At 36.5% G+C, this 18,668-nt stretch overlaps 1 pseudogene; it reads left to right on the plus strand.

Moving 5' to 3' along the window:
• Positions 1-2,449: 2,449 nt before the first annotated feature.
• On the plus strand, positions 2,450-6,805 carry LOC107950336 (sulfoquinovosidase-like; annotated as a pseudogene).
• The last annotated feature ends 11,863 nt before the right edge of the window (positions 6,806-18,668 follow it).

An 18,668-nucleotide genomic window follows, 5' to 3' on the forward strand; every position in this document is an offset into this window, starting at 1 on the left:
GCTCATAACAGGCCTCAATTTCACAAAATCACAACTTTATGCACACTTTACCATCTTTCACAATTTAGCCCTTTTTCAACATTTTTCATTGAAATTCATCTAGTAAAACTTGTAATTAACACTTTAAACATTCATTATCTAACATCACTAATCAATTTACAATTATATCATGAATGGGTCAATTTTTAAACTTTAATTTCATTTCAATTAAATGGTAGAAACATGAAATTCAAGCTTCAATAAGCATAAAAATACAAAAATAATTAAAAACGGGGCAAGAAATCACTTACAATTGAGCTTAGGAAAATCAAAACCCTTAACTATGGTAACCTGAAACTTTCGGCAGCAAGCTTCTGATTTTTTTGAAGAAGATGGACACTTATTTTCTCTTTATTTTGTCTTTTACCCAATTTGGACAAAAATGCCCTTGACCCATTACTTAGATATTTTTCTAGAAATACCCTTTTGTGTCCATAACACTAATTTATGGTCTAATTCCACATAAACACTTCCAATTTCATGCAATAATTCAATTAAGTCATTTAATCACTAATTAGACACACTTTGCATTTTTCTCAATTTAGTCCTAAAAATTCAATTAAGCACTAAAGCATTAAAATTTCCTATCCATATTTTAACACAATATTTCAATCAATCAGTAACTAATAAAAATTTATAAAATTAAACTATTTCACTTCGGATTTGTGGTTACGAAACCACTATTCCGATTAGGCCCTATTTCGGGCTATCACAAAATGCATTACGAAAGAACTAATCACATAGACATTCGTTATCATTTTTTTTTGAGAGGTGATCATTCAAAGGGATGTTTATATTCTTAAAATTGGCATAGAACATAATTCGACAGATATGTTGACAAAGAGCCTTCCAATTTCAAAGTTCGAGCATTGCTTGGACTTGTTAAATATACAATGAAGAATCAATTAAGCCTGTAACAAGGCTTGGCAAGGAAGTTGGTCCAAATACAAGTCAATGTGAAGATTTGTAGGAAAATGCCTTTTATTTTAACCAAAGTTTATTTTGGCTTTTCTTCTCCTAATTAAACTCTATTTTTAGTTTTCTACTTAAACTCTAATTAACCTAGAGCTTTTGTAGTCATATATGCTACGAATTTTAGCCTATAAATAGACCTTAGTTACTCTATGTTTTACAAAAACAAAATATTTAGATTGAAAGAATTTTGTTCTTTGTTTTGAAGGGATTTTCTTGTGGGGCTTCGGATTTTTCTTCTAATTCTGTCCATATTTTGTACTCTCCTTTATTATAGTAAAATCTCTTTTTGCCTTGTGGTTTTTTATCCTCTTTTGAAGAGTTTTTTCACATAAAATTTGCGTGTTCGATCTTTTCAATTCTTATTTTCTTCATTTTGTTCGTTATTTAATCGAGTTTATCCCCTACATACTTTATTTGTATAATTTTTTCATTGTTTGAAAACAATAGTGTTGGGAGGGCAATCACGAAACCCAAACATGAGATTTGAACTTGTCAAAAAGTACTTAGTTAATACTTAAACTTTTTTTTTGGACCTAGTGGGTATTTGAACTTGTATTTTGTCGCACATTTTGATAACTCCACACTAATATTGTTAGTTTGTGTTGATGTTGCACTGTCAACCAATCATATGGTGACACGTGACAGCCTCTCATCATAACACGTAAAAGACATAAAATAAAAATAAAAATAAAAATAAAAATATTAAAAATATATAAATTAATAAAAAATATATTTTTTTTCATGTAAAAAATGAACCTAAACCAATTGATGTCTAGATTCATTTAGACAACTATTTGTCCATATGTTTTTTTATATACATTTATAACTTTATAAATTTGTAAATTTTTTATATTTATGGATTTTTATAAATTTATAATGTTTTAAAATTTTAAAATATATATGTTTATATGTTTTCTGAATATTTTATGCTTTTTATATTTTTAATTATATATATATTTATAAATTTATTTGTTTTAATTTATATATTTTATGTATTTTGTAAAATAATAATAACATAAAAATGATAATTTATAAAAAAACTAAAAATATATAAAAAAAATTAACTAACTAAAAATATTTTATATTTCTTAATTTTAAAATAATAATATAAAAACCTAATATTTTATTAAAAACTAAAAACATATAAAATTAATAAAAAAATTAATTTTGAATGAATCTAAACAGATAGTAGTCTACATTCAAATTCAAGAGGTATATTAACCGTTTTGTATTATATATTCAAGATTCTTTTTGGTGTTATTATTTTCATTAGAAAAACCAAAATTTCTGATTAACCCGAAAAGGAAATATTTTCCTTTATTATAAAACCTATAAAGTATTCAGACAAAATAAAATCTATAAAATATGTACAAAACAAAAATAAAATCTATAAATAAACAAATATTCCATGAACATCTCAACTCACTCCCAGACTCAATATGTCAACCCTTAAGATCACTAAAAAGCACCACAGACATCTAAACAACCCTTTCCCTTCCACACGAACATATCTCCCCATCGTTCAAGGTAACCTCTTCATCAATTCCCAAACACTACCTCCCAACCAAAATTCCCCTCTTGGCAAGGACTTTCAGCTTATTTAGAGCACCCAAAATGGTGGGTATCTCTCAATTTCCCACGTTTCACACCCTTCAAAGTCATTATGGTCCACTATCCCTGGACAAGCATTTATATCAGCAGCCATGGCTGAAACAGAGGTGGAAGAAAGCAGGGGATCTTTTGCTATCAAAGATAGAGATGTTCACCTGGTTTGTGATCATCAGAGTATTGAAGATATTATTTTGATCAATCAATTTGATGACTTTCAACTTGATTATTTGGACTTAGATCACCCTAAAACGAATTCCAAATTTGCAGATTCCCCTGTTTTGATTATAACAGGGCATATTTTCAGCAGAAGGACAAAGAAATGGCTTCAAAGTTCAAGCATTTATAGGTCTGCTTCAGCAAGGTATTGGGTTTTGTTTGATCAAAAGGAAAATAACCAAATTGGATTCAAAGTCAAAATTGGACAACCAAAATTTCAGCTTCATCATCACTCCAAAGCTTCACCTTCAACATCATTAGGAAGGTACCGCCGTTTAAGGAGGAAACTAAGGCGGCATCGAAAATGGAAACTGGGATGGTGTTGGTTCCTTACAAGGACAAAAGGGTTGTCCATAAATTCTTCATCAGAGGAGGAACTAGGAGAATCCAATGTTGTAGAAACTGCCTTAGAATTCAATAGGGTTTGTTTAACCTATGCAAGTGAAAGAAACGAGAGATTTTTTGGTTTTGGTGAGCAATTTTCTCACATGGATTTTAAGGGTAAAAGGGTACCTATTTTTGTTCAAGAACAAGGTATTGGAAGAGGAGATCAACCTATTACTTTTGCTGCTAACTTGGTTAGCTATAGGTAAGATTGCTTTGCTATTAATCATTTAAAAGGTTTAGGCTTTTAATTCTCAAAAATGAAATTTCTTTGTTGTAGAGCTGGTGGAGACTGGAGCACTACTTATGCTCCTTCACCTTTCTATATGACATCCAAAATGAGGTCTCTTTACTTGGAAGGATACAACTATTCTGTATTCGATCTTACTCAACCTGATAGGGTCCAATTACAGGTATGTTTCAATACAGTTCATCATGAAACTGTGCTCTATTTGCTTATGAAACAAGTGATACTGAATCTTGTGTGCTTGAGGTTAATGAATGTTATAAAGCTGTTTAAGGAATTAGATTGTTTTGAGGCTCATTCGGATTTTAAAACATGCAGTTTTCTATTTTCTGTATGTTGGAGCTTGCAGATACATGGAAATGCAATGCAAGGGAGGATACTACATGGAAACTCGCCTTTGGAGATCATTGAACACTTCACGGAAGCCATTGGGAGGCCTCCCGAGCTTCCTGAATGGGTGATATGATATCTGGTGCAGTAGTTGGCATGCAAGGGGGTACAGAAACTGTACTCCGTGTTTGGGATAAATTGAGAACTTATAAGGTTCCCATTTCAGCATTTTGGTTGCAGGTAATGCACTTGCCTTTGTTCAATACTGAAACTGACAGAAAACCACAATTATGGTATGTGATGATTTGAAAAGAAAACTTTGGTCTGTTCAAAGAAACATTATTAAAGTTAGAACTCTAAATACAAGTTTTCTGTCAGTTTGATTTGAAGCTTTTATGTTGTAGGATTGGGTGGGGCAAAGGGAAACCTTTATCGGATCACAATTATGGTGGAACTGGGAAGTGGATGTAACAAGGTATCCTGGATGGCAACAGTTGGTTAAAGATCTTAGCAAACACTACATCAAAGTGATGACATACTGCAATCCTTGTTTAGCACTGGTGCTTCTTTGCTTCCTTTTGTCAAAGCCATGGCTATGATTAAGCTAACTATGCACACTTATCTTTTATGAAACACTACACTGTAGTTTGATAACTGATATAAAGCTTGAAGCCTTATTTGAGACTTTATCTTCGTTTTACAGATGGATGAGAAGCCAAACAAAAGGCGAAATCTCTTTGAGGAAGCGAAAGAGCTAGACATTTTGGTGAAAGATGATCGTGGAGAACCATACATGGTTCCAAATACAGCGTTTGATGTAGGAATGCTGGACTTGACACACCCACTGACTGCAAATTGGTTCAAGCAAATTTTACGCGAAATGGTGGATGATGGAGTTCGAGGATGGATGGCTGATTTTGGTGAAGGTCTGCCTGTGGATGCTGTACTTTATTCAGGTTTCAATCTCAACTGCATTTGAACTAGTCTTCTTATATTGAAGCATAAATAAGCTATATATTTACCAGTCCACGCTATATGCTCTATCATTTTTGGTGGCAATGACTTCAATCATCTCCAAGCTAGTTTGTCATCTCAAAACTAAACTACAATATTTCAAGATTTTAGTTGGCTATCGTTGCCCATGGTGACTTCCAGAAATGTCATTAGATCACACCATAGTAAATTTCCCTTCAATTTTAATAACAAGCATAGTAAATGGTCCTTTTGCAAAGTGTTATAGCCATTCTGTGGTCAACATCCTCAAATCAATTGCACTCTTTCTTGTAGTAAACATGAAAGCTTGTCGTCAGGAAATTGCTTGTATAATCTCCTCAGCAGCCAGATGTTTACATGATGTTTCTTTTCTGGTAAAAATACCATGGAGGCCCCTGTATTAGGACTCAAATTACATTTTGCCCCCTCTACTAAAATAATGAGCAAATTAGTCTCTGTATGTTTGATCAAAGAGCAAAGTAGTCCTTCTGTTAAAAATTGTATCCATTTTTATTATTAAAAACTGTCCTGTGCATTAGCATGATGTACGTGTGGTTCATCAACCATACCAGCTTTTAATAGTACAAACGGATGAAAATTTTAATAGAAAGGACTATTTTGCTCTTTGATTTAACATATAAGGACTAATTTCCTCTTTTTTTGAGTAAAGAGGGTGAAATACAATCTAAATCTTAGTACAGGGGCCTCCATGGTACTTTTACTGTTAGGTTCCTCTTTTCCTAGCCCCTCTCCTCTCCTTTATTCCTACTGTTTTCCTGTTGAACTATATCAATAAGGATATACTCGTTCATTTCAGGTGAAGATCCTATTGCTGCTCATAACAGATATCCAGAATTATGGGCTCAAATAAATCGAGAATTTGTGGAAGAATGGAAAAGTCATTGCACAGGAAAGGAAAGAGAAGATCCCCAAGAGGACTTAGTCTTCTTCATGAGGGCTGGTTTCAGGGATAGTCCAAAACGGGGAATGCTGTTTTGGGAAGGGGACCAAATGGTAAGCTGGCAAGCTAATGATGGTATAAAGAGTTCTGTTGTTGCCCTATTGAGCAGTGGACTTTCCGGTTATGCTTTTAACCATAGTGATATCGGGGGCTATTGTACCATGCACTTACCTTTTATTAGGTACTGTCGAACTGAAGAGTTGCTTTTGAGATGGATGGAGCTAAATGCATTCACCATAGTTTTCCGTACTCATGAGGTAAGTCAAAGTCCATCCTGAAATATCGAAACACGATATTGTTAGTAACTGATATCAATGTTTCTTCTGTAAGGGAAACAAGCCTTGGTGCAACAGTCAATTTTACTCCAACGACAAAACGTTATCACATTTTGCACGCTTTGCTAAGGTGTACAAAGCTTGGAAGTTTTACAGAGTCGAACTCGTAAAGGTAAATGCCAGAAACAAGCAAGTTATATGTGCAATGATGCAACAAGCAACATATGTAATGATCTAACAAACCTCTTGCTGTCTTCGTTGTACACAAAACAAATAGGAAGCGGCTCAAAAGGGATCACCTGTCTGCCGTCATCTATTTCTTCACTACCCAAACGACGAGAGGGTTCAAAGCTTAAGTTACGAGCAGTTCTTGGTAGGCAGTGAGATCCTAGTGGTTCCTGTTCTTCACAAAGGTAAGAAAAATGTCAAAGTTCATTTCCCAGTTGGAGAAACTTGTAGTTGGCAACATATTTGGACCGGAAAAACATACCAAAAACAGGGTTGTCAAGCTTGGGTTGAAGCTCCATTAGGCTATCCTGCTGTATTTGTTAAGGTTGGCTCTATAGTCGGAGAAACTTTTCTAAGAAACCTGAAAAATTTTGATATTTTGTAAGCGGCTGTTAAACTCTTTGTAATTTGTATATATATGCCGTCTATTTTCATTCTATAAATTCAAAACAAAGAAAAAGCATAAATGTAAACCCCAAATGGCATATTCTCTAAGTGGGGTCACTTTACACGAAATGGAAAGAAACAATCCAGGTTATTCATTTATGATCAAATTTTGCTGTTAGACCCTCTACTTTGCACGTAAGTTGTGGGTTTAATTTGAGTCTATACTTTTTAAATTAGTCAATTTTAGTCTTTGTATTTTTCGAATTTTAAAATTTTAGTTCTAACCAAATGGTAACAGTTAAATTCTTCTTTTAGAAATGTATTATGCCTAAAGTTGTAGATCTAATACATGTTTGCTAACTGGATTTTTTTTTGAGTAATATGTAGGAATAGTAAGCCAACATGTAAGTCTCCTTAAAATGAAAAATTATTGTTTTAGTCACCTGAAGTTAATAAAAGCTTAAATTAATATATGAAAAAATTATAGTTTGCCCCCCTCCCAAAGTGTTAAAATTTTGATTTAGTTCTTTTGAAAATCATAAAGATATGAGTCAATACAATAATGAAATTGCACTTTAGCTCTTAATAAAATATATAACTTAATCTTGGACCCGTTAAAAAGTTTTTGGCTTTGCCCGTACTGACATAGCATTACACATGCAATAATATGTTTACCACATCAAATATGAAAATATCATAACTAAATGAATTTAATAGCTATAATTTGGTCAAAACTAAAATTTTAAAATTCTAAAAGTACAGGATTGAAAATGACCAGAATCGAAATATATAGAGATTAAATTCACAACTTACGAATAGTACAAAGACTTTAACCTTTATTTAAATATTTCGTATAGTTAACCCTAAAGGAAATGTCTTACATGTTTGAAATCATATAAGAATGAATCACATACAAAACTTGAAATACAAAATGAATATTTTCACCAAACTACATATATCACCACCACTTTTCCTAACATCATAAACCTTGTTTAATCTCTATTTCTTATTATTCTTACAGTATCATTTTATCACTCAACATTCACTGCGAACACCATACGAACAGAATATTGAGCAGCAGACCATGTTATATATCCAAAATTATACCCACTTGAAGCCTCACTGCCATCAAATAACACTTTGAAAGAAACCCTCTTTACATTCTCTAAAAATGTAATCTGTTTGGGTAAAACCTTCACTTTCATTCCCATGGGAGTTTGCGCAGTGGAAGTATATGTCACATTTGGGTGTCCAACATTTGTAACACTTCTTTTAATAGTTAAGAACCCTTTGCTTTTTTCTAGTTTACTTATGGAGATTGATGGATAATTGATGTTGGAAATGAGATCATCAGAGGATTTCGTTGGACATTTGAAGTTCATTTTCGACATGGAACGTATCGTTTTCTCTGGGGATCCGTTATAACAAAGGAACCTAAGGTAATCTTCGGTTGTTGTTTCGAAGACTAATCCCGGATTAAGGGCTTTAACTGGACTTATTTCTCCAACTCCCATCTCGTGTGGGATGGCAAAAGAAGCCGAACTGTTCGTCAATGGTTTCCTCATGTTATCATACACAGTTGCTGCATTAGGACAAACATTAGTCTCAATCATGAATATCATGCATTGATTTTAGCATAAAAGTGTTGACACCATTTTTGGATGAAAACGGGGTCGACTTGGATTAAAAAAACGAAAACGGGAGTCGCCACCGATCCTTTTTGATGAGGTGTGATCGGGTCACCTTGAAAAGTGGTTGTTTTTAATAAACGATTTAATTTTTATTAAAACAAAGATTTTGGTCTATGAAATTTAGAAAACGGGTTCGGGAGTCGGTTACGCACGAGGAAGGATTAGCACCCTCGATACGCCCAAAATTGGTACCTAGTTGATTAATTAGTGTCTTAGTGTCGAAAATTGAAAATTTGAAGAGTTTTAAAAATACGATCCTTAAAAGAAAACTCTGATAACGAGAATTGAAATATAAGATTCTCTTGTTCCGAAAGAATATCACATCCAGCACATTAGGACACGATACTCTAAACCATCGAAACCAAGATCACCTTATAGTTTAATGAAACCATATTTCGAAGCTTTAAGAGGATATTTGGCTGTTTAGTCGAACGAGAAATCGAAACCCAGCACGTTAGGGCACGTTTCCTCGATTTTCCAAACGCGAAATATTGCCTTATTTAAAAGTTTAAAAAGGATATTTGGCTATTTGGTCGAACGAGAAATCGAAACCCAGCACGTTAGGGCACGTTTTCTCGATTTTCCAAACGCGAAATATTGCCTTATTTAGAAAAATTTTCCTTTTGATGTTTGGTGTTAATGCTTGACGAAACAATAACGAATACGACGAGGTAAGCAAAGTAAAGTGAGTAACAACAATACAATAGGCAACATGAAATGACGAGGCGATTACATACACGAAGCATACAAATAAATAAATAGAACTAACATTTAAAAAAGCACAAGTGTACATGAATAAATAAACAAGCACCCAATAACAATGATGACAATAAATACAATTATGTAAAAATGTATATGCATGTATAATTTAAAACCATAAAATAAGAAATATATATAAATTACAGAATATGAAAACATAGATAAGTATATACGCATATATGAAATCGATAAATATTTAAAAAATGTAAATGTGTATTTATATACTTACAAATCGTGATAATATAAGATATATGTATGTGAATTATAAAATATATGAAATATACAAAAAGCATTTTTAAGAGTATAAAATATATAAGTATGTATATGATGTAAAATATGCATAAATATATGTAAGTGTATAAAAATTATGAAGTGTGAAAAAATATGTTTAAATAGGTATAAGTACGTATATCTACATATATATGTAAAAATATAATATTTAAAAAAAGGGGTATATATATATGTGCGTAATATATATAAAATTATAATATAATGTTAAAATATTCACATAATATACATAATAATAGTGTTGAAAACATCTATTAATAATAAATACACACTTATATGTATTAAAGATATATTCATAAATATAAAAAACATATACTAATAATCACAATAGTAAAGACAAAAAATGTATACGTAACATAATGCGAAAATATATAAATGTTGTGATATCTAAAACATATACATAAAAATGAAAAAAAATGTATGACGAATAATGCAAAGATATTTGTATGAGATGATGGGAAATATACGAATAGCACGATATTTACAAGTGTATGCCTAATATAATTTAAAAAAAATGATATAAATAAATGAATACATGAAAATAATACCATATACACAAAAATACCTATATATATATGTAATGAAATATGTGAACAAATATTAATATTAATGAATATATGATACATGTATATAATAATAGAAACGAAACAAAAATTATATATATAGTTAAATATAATACAATAATAATAAAACAACAATGATAATAATATTATATATATAACAATTTATATTTAAAATTGAATTAAACAGCAAAAATATTATGAAATTTAAGGTAAAAAATTGAAGAAGGGATGAGATTGGATTAAGAACCAAATCTCTGGGGCGAATTTTGAAAGAAATTAAAGGAGAATGAACTTATCAGAACGCGCGTTAAACTATGGGGGATCAAATAAATAATTTGTCCAAACACCTGAAACGACACCGTTGGGAGGGGGACTAAATCGCAAAGTGTAATGGATTTCAGGGTCAATTTATAAACAACGAATAACTTAATTGCGAAATATAAAAATGCGGAAGGGCCAATTGCGCAAATAGCCCTTCCGCTCAAAAACACGCGGATCCTACCCTGGTGTGGGTCGGGTCGACCCGCCCCACGTCCGAAACGACGTCGTTTTATCATTAAACAGGGGGGGACCAAAACGGTGCGTTTTGGTCCCCTATAAAAGCTAAAATTTTTTGAAAAAATTCATTTGAGACCAGGTGAGGGGAAAAAAAAAGGAAAGAAAGAGGGAGAGGGAGGGCACGGAGCGATTTCCGGCAAAGGGGAGGGGTACCGGACGGCCACCGGAGGCTCGCCGGCGCCGGCGCCGGCCACCGCACGCGGTGGCCGGAAAGGTAAAATTTTTTTATTTTTTTTGCTAACTCCCTTTTTTAGATTTATGCTATGTAAAAATATGTAATAGAGAGTTTTTGAACAATAAAAACCTTAGATCTGACTGCCTTTTCTGTTTCGGATCTTTTTTCGCTTCAATCTGCTCTTTTTTGTATTTTAAGTGGTGTTACAACTGAAAAATGAAAAAAGAAAAAAAATCCTCCCCTTTTACATGCTTGTTTCGGCTTTTATAGCCTTATTTGCTCTCTGTTCTTTGTTGTTTTGTGTTTGCAGGGTATGGAGGGCACGGTGGAGTGTCAGACGCGTGGGGGTAAGGGGGTAGTGCGCCGCTATAGTGGAGCAGGGTATGGGCAACGGCGTGGCAGACGAAAAGGCATGCGGCGGCTGAGGCTGAAGGAGGCTAGGGTTGCTGAAAAATCTTAAACAAATGGGCTTATTATTTGGGCTAGGGTTTGATGTAAATTGGGCTTGGGTAATTTAGTTTGGGCCAGGCATAATTGGGCTTGTACAGCTGCCCCTCTTTGCTCATTGTCGTGTAACGAGAATAGAGCAAAGACTTTCAGGAAAGACCAATTTGCCTGGTCGCCGAGTCTGACTTCTTTGGTGCTCACTATTCTTCAGGTAGCTTTATTATGCTCTACTGCAACCTCGGGGAGATAAGTCTTGCTATTTTAACCCGCTCCGTTGTAACTTTAAGAAGATAAGGTTTGTTTGGATCTGCTCTACTGCAACTTCGGGGAGATAAGTCTGTGATTTTCAATCTACTGAGACTTCAAGGAGATCTGTTGTGGCTTTTAGCCGCTCCAACGCCATTTCAGGGAGAAGATATTTGATTTCCAGCTTGTTACCCTACTACTTAGGGGGTTAAGATCTGTGAATTCAGCCTGTTACCCTACTGCTTAGGGGGTTAAGGCCCTTCGCCTTCGATCTGTTTCCCTACTGCTTAGGGAGATAAGATCTGCAATTCGATCTGTTACCCTACTACTCAGGGGTTTAAGACCCTTCGTCTTTGATCTATTTCCCTACTGCTTAGGGAGATAAGACTTAATGCGATCTACTCCACTACTACTTAGGGAGATAAGATTGTAATCTTCGATCTATTCCACTATTTAATACAGGGAGATAGAGTTATCAGCTTCAATGTACTCCATTGTAGTCACAGGGAGGTAAAATCTGCCATCTTCGATCTGCTTCGTTGCCAAATACAGGAAGGCAAGATCTGCAATCCTCAATCTATTCCACTGTCAAATACAGGGATAAGATCTGCTTTCTTCGATCTACTTCACCACCAGTATGGGAAGACAAGATTTGTATCTTGGATCCACTTCCTATCAATATAGGAAGATAGGTCCTGCTATCTTCGATCTACTTCACGCCAATACATGAAGACAAGATCTACTTCCTGCGATCTACTTCGCCACCAATATGGGAAGACAAGATCTGCATCTTCGATCCATTTCCTACCAATATAGGAAGATAGGATCAGCTATCTTCGATCTACTTCTTGCCCCGGGAGATAGAACTATCAGCTTCAATGTACTCCACTGTAATCAGGGAGGTAAAATCCGCCATCTTCAACCTGCTTTGCTGCCAAATACAGGAAGGCAAGATCTGCAATCTTCGATCTACTTCGCCACCAATATGGGAAGACAAGATCTGTATCTTCGATCCACTTCCTACCAATATAGGAAGATAGGATCTGCTACCTTCGATCTACTTCACGCCAATACATGAAGACAAGATCTGCTTTCTTCGATCTACTTCGCCACCAATATGGGAAGACAAGATCTGTATCTTCGATCCACTTCCTACCAATATAGGAAGATAGGATCTGATATCTTCGATCTACTTCACGCCAATACATGAAGACAAGATCTGCTTTCTTGACTTCAATCTATCCCACTGTAACTTCAGGGGTATAGGATTAGTCTCTTTGATCTGTTCTCTGGGGAACATGACCTGCAAAATCCATTTCATGGACCTATTTATGCCTAGTGTTTAGGATGACATGATCAGAATGAATCAAATGCTCCTAACTAGATGTGTATGTATTATATTTGTAGAACGTCATGAGAATGATCCATTTTTAATGCTTAGGTTGTCATTCCTCATTGTTCATCAAGGTTCTATCACTGATGTCTTCTTGTTCAGCCAGTACCTTTGACAGAAGACCTAAAGAAATAGATGCAATTTGAACTATTCTTCCTCCAATGTTTCCAACCCTTAGGTTTGGTTAGTTCTAAACAACAGTCCTGTTTCAGGTCCTCGTATTATTTAGAAACTTTCAGAGTAATATGCAGAACTCCTTCTGTATGTGTATTGTCAGTCCATTAATCGTTATCTCAATGAAAAATGCTTGAAAAATATTATCAAAATGGACAAAATGAAATTTGTTGAGAGCAAATCTCTAAACAAACAGATCAAGATAGCAAATTTTGCTGAGATACGGGATGAATAAGATGAAAAGATTATCACAATGAATAAGATGGAACTTTATTGAGAGCAGAACTTTAAATGAACAAATAGCAAATTTTGCTAAGATGTAAATAAGATAAAAAGATGCCCCAGATATCGCAGCATGAGCTTCTCTGCACAAACTCTGTGTTTAGAAGCCCTAAAAGACTTTGTTGATGCCCCAAGATGTAGCATCTCTCCTTCTTGTTAATTCGGAGAAGACAAAACTACTCTATGCCTCATCTTTGATCGAAAATTTGAATTGCCCATTCCTGGGTTTTCAATTCAAAGCCCCTTTGGTCTCAAGGTGCCCTTTGCGGGTTTTCGCCTTGGCCTCTCCCTTTTTTTTTTTTTTTTTTTTTTTTTAGGCAAAGTACCTCTTCACTGAATCCGAATTCACAGGATTGGGCAAGCTTTTGCCATCCATCCCAGTTAAAATTAATGCCCCTCCTGAAAAGGCCTTTTTTACTACATAAGGTCCCTCCCAGTTTGGCATCCACTTTCCTCTGAAGTCCTTTTGTATGGGAAGGATCTTCTTCAGTACCAAATCCCCTTCATGGAAGTTTCTAGGATGAACTTTCTTATTGTAAGCTCGCACCATTCGTTTCTGGTACATTTGACCATGACGGATAGCTCTTAACCTCCTTTCTTCAATCAAGTTCAGCTGATCATATCGGGCTTGGACCCATTCTGCTTCGTCTAACTTTAATTCTGAAAAAACTCGGAGAGAGGGAATTTCAACCTCAATTGGTAGCACTGCCTCCATTCCATAAACCAAAGAGAATGGTGTTGCCCCGGTAGAAGTCCTGACGGATGTTCGATAAGCATAGAGGGCGAATGGCAACTTCTCGTGCCAATCTCTATAGGTCTCAGTCATTTTCCCTACAATTTTTTTGATATTTTTATTGGCTGCCTCCACCGCACCATTCATCTTCGGACGATATGGCGATGAGTTGTGGTGCTTGATCTTGAATTGATTACAAACCTCTGCTATCGTGCTATTATTCAAATTTAATGCATTGTCTGATATGATCCTTTCAGGCATTCCATACCGACATATGATTTCCTTCTTTAGAAACTTGCTGACCGCTGTCTTTGTGACGTTGGCGTAAGAAGTAGCCTCTACCCACTTAGTAAAGTAGTCAATCACTACAAAAATGAAACGATGTCCGTTTGAAGCCTTTGGCGATATTGGCCCAATGACGTCCATGCCCCACATGGAGAAAGGCCATGGGGAAGTCATGACGTGAAGAGGTGATGGAGGCACATGAATTTTGTCTCCGTAAATCTGGCATTTATGGCACTTCTTAGCATACTTGATGCAGTCTCCTTCCATGGTAGACCAATAATATCCAAATCTCATGATCTGTCTGGCCATTGTGAAACAGTTAGCGTGTGTTCCACAAATACCATCATGGACTTCTTCCAAGATCTGCTTGGCCTCCACAGCGTCTACACATCTTAACAGCACCTGATCTTTTCCTCTTTTGTACAGGATTTCTCCATCTAAGACGTAACCACTGGCCAGCCTCCTCAACATTCTCTTGTCATTCTCAGTCGCTTGGTTTGGGTATTCACAATTTTTCACGTATCGCAATATGTCCTGATACCAAGGGTTGTCGTCCTTTTCTTCTTCCTCGTCAATATTACAACAGTGGGCTGGAACCTCATAAATGCTCATTTGGATAGGCTTCACATCCTCTGGTCTATTTACTTTGATCATGGAAGCCAATGTAGCTAGAGCGTCGGCCATCTGATTCTCGTCTCGTGGGAGATAACAAAAAGTGATGTCGTCAAACTCCTCAATCAATTCTAGGACTATCCTTCGGTAACTAATCAACTTAGGGTCTCTTGTTTCCCATTCGCCTTTGAGCTGATAAATTACCAATGCCGAATCCCCATATACCTCAAGTACCTTGATTTTGCGTTCCATAGCCGCGCGGATTCCCATGATACATGCTTCATATTCCGCCATGTTATTTGTGCAATCAAAATCTAGTTTACTGGTGAAAGGATAATGATCACCGTTTGGAGATACCAAGACTGCCCCAATCCCGTTGCCCATGGCATTTGAGGCTCCGTCAAAATTTAATTTCCAAGTATTGCCTTCTTGTGTGCTCGCTTCAGTAGTTGCCACATACATCAGATCCTCGTTTGGGAAGTCAAAGTTCAAAGGCTCATAATCGTCCAGGGCTCTACTTGCTAGAAAATCTGCTATCGCGCTCCCTTTTACAGCCTTTTGATTCACATAGGTTATGTCAAATTCAGATAGTAGAATTTGCCATCGGGCCATCCTTCCGTTTAGAGCAGTTGACTCCATCATGTATTTCAGAGGGTCTAACTTTGAGATTAACCAAGTCGTATGGTACAACATGTATTGTCTCAATCTCCGAGTAGTCCAAACCAATGCGCAACATAATTTTTCAATTGGCGAATATCTCGTTTCGCATTCAGTGAACTTCTTACTGAGATAATAGATTGCTCTTTCTTTTCGTCCTGACTCATCATGTTGGCCGAGCACGCACCCCATGGAATTCTCAAATACTGCCAAGTATAGTATTAGTGGTTTGTCAGGGCAAGGTGGCATCAGTACTGGGGCGTTGGACAAGTAATGTTTAACTCTTTCGAAAGTTTCCTGGCACTCCTCATCCCATACACCTGGATTGTGTTTCCTAAGAAGGCGGAATATGGGGTCACATTTCTCAGTTAATTGTGAAATGAATCGAGCGATGTAATTCAGTCTTCCTAGGAAACCCCGAACTTCTTTTTGAGTACTTGGCGGAGGTAATTCTTGTATGGCCTTAACTTTGTCTGGGTCAATTTCGATTCCCTTTTCGCTGACTAAGAATCCTAGCAGTTTTCCTGATCTAGCCCCGAAAGTACACTTGGCTGGGTTAAGTTTTAGCTGGAACTTCCTTAACCTCAGAAACAGTTTTCTCAGAACTTGCACGTGTTCCCTTTCTGTTCTGGATTTTGCGATCATGTCATCAACATAAACTTCTATCTCTTTATGCATCATATCATGGAATAATGCTACCATGGCTCTCTGATACGTTGCTCCCGCATTTTTCAATCCAAAAGGCATCACTTTATAACAAAACGTCCCCCACATCGTTATGAATGTGGTCTTCTCCCTGTCTTCAGAAAGCATCTTAATTTGGTTGTACCCGGAGAAACCATCCATGAAAGAGAACAGTGAGTATCCGGCCGTGTTGTCTACCAAGGTATCGATATGAGGCAGTGGGAAATTATCTTTTGGGCTGGCTTTGTTCAAGTCTCTGTAGTCCACACACATTCGCACCTTCCCATCTTTCTTAGGAACAGGGACTATATTGGCTACCCATTCTGAGTACTTGACCACCTGTAAGAAACCAGCATCAAATTGCTTCTTGACTTCTTCCTTTATTTTTAGCAAGACATCAGGCCTCATCCTTCGAAGCTTTTGTTGGACTGGTTTGCATTCCTCCTTTATAGGCAATCGGTGCACCACGATATCAGTACCTAAACCTGGCATATCTTGGTAAGACCATGCGAAGACATCTTTAAACTCTTGAAGCAACTCAACAAGGTCTCGTCTTGTTTCCTTGGCAATGCAAGCGCCAACTTTTACCTCTCTGCCCTCTTCTAAGATCACGACTTCTACTGATTCCTTATAGGGTAGAATTTGTTTTTCCTCTTCTTCCATCATTCTTAACAAATCCGGAGATAAAACGCTGTCTTGGTCACCTTCAAAATCTTGAGGATTATCTATACTCATGTCTTGCTCAAATAGAGACTCTGAATTAGTAACAGAGTCGCTCATCTCGTTGATATCTGAAGACCTGTTATTGGAACAAATGGAGGCCCAAATAAAAGAATCTAAGAATACTTGTATGCATACTATGATTATAAAGGGAATGAAAAGAATGAAAGAATATTTGCTCAAGATGAAACTGAATGATAGTTTTCACTGAAATTAGATTTTGGACATGTGCCTTTTACAAAGATTTTATCGCCCCAGGCTTAGGGCGACAAGTGTTCTGAATATTACTCTGAATTAGTTTAAATGTTACAGGGATCTCTTCTGCAGTCCAGTTATTCAAAACACTTCCAGGTTCGTAAGGACGAATGCCCGATAATTCCTTTCCACCCTTTCTTCCGCGGATATGGCATTAATGTCCAACCTCTCAATCCTTCCCTCTGTAACCTCATCCTTCTCTTCAGGGTAGACAATTCCCCTTGAAACAAAAGTCTTAGATATATGGGGAAAGGTCATCGGTCCCCACTTGACTTCTATCCCGCCCAAATGTGCTCTTCTCTTTTCCTGCTTTTTCTCCATCTCTTTCCTCCTTTCCCTCGCATTAGGCTTATATCCCAAACCATAACGGTCCTGTTTGTTAATTAGGATCGGTACTCCGACCCTTCCCTGGAGGTATTTTCCCAATCCTCTTCCAGGCAATGCTCCTTTCCCATCGTTAGCTGTAAGCTCATTGACGTAGCTTTGGATATCTTAGGCTCTGGGATTTTGCTCATCTCGATGACAAATGTGGCATTTACGAATTCCAATGATCGGAATGAACATTCTATCGCTTCACTATCGGCCTCTATGTATGGCATATCATCGGTGACTGATGCAATGATGTCTTCTTCTGCATCTATAGTCACCAATCGACCCTCCATCACCAATTTTAACTTTTGGTGAAGTGACGATGGTACAGCTCCTGCAGAATGGATCCAAGGCCTCCCAATAGGCAATTGTAAGATGGTTTAATGTCCATTACCAAAAATCCACCTCGTATGTATTTGGACCAATCAATAGAGGTATCTCGATTCTTCCCATCACTTTCCTCTGAGTGCCATCAAATGCTCTCACTATATTTTGGCATGATTTCATGTGAGAACTATCCACAGGTAACCTGTTTAATGTGGACAGGGGTAAAACATTCAGGGCCGATCCATTGTCCCGAGTACTGCCGGTAGTATACACCCCTTGCAACGGGCAGTGATGTGCAAGGCCTTGGTAGATCCCATACACCTGGCGGGATCTCATCATCGTTGAAGAAGATGAAATTATCGGCATTTATATTGTTACCAGGCGATCCAATTTGTTCACTGAGATATCTTTAGCGACATAGGTCTCATTTAGCACTTTTACCAACGCATTACGATGTATCTCTGAACTTAGAAGTAACTCGAGCACTGAGATGCGAGCGGGTTGCTTATGCAATTGTTCCACCACGCTATACTCGCTATGCTTCAAGAATTTTAGGAATTCTCTAGCCTCATTTTCGGTCACCGGTGTGTTAATTTGCGGTTCAATTCCGGTCGTCTTGTTTTATTTTTTCAACCGCCAGGCTTTTCCTTTTATAGGTTCCCTTTTTGTATTTCCCAGGTCGTAACGTTTTCCACTACGCGTGTAGAAACCTGCGTCATTACCCTCTTCTGAAGCATTTATCGGGTTCTCCTTCTGTATATCACATGCAGTCGTTTCCAAGGACCTTTTCTATCCTTGTAAGGT

The sequence above is a fragment of the Gossypium hirsutum genome, chromosome A13, assembly GCF_007990345.1.
Source record: "Gossypium hirsutum isolate 1008001.06 chromosome A13, Gossypium_hirsutum_v2.1, whole genome shotgun sequence".
NCBI classification, from domain to species: domain Eukaryota; kingdom Viridiplantae; phylum Streptophyta; class Magnoliopsida; order Malvales; family Malvaceae; genus Gossypium; species Gossypium hirsutum.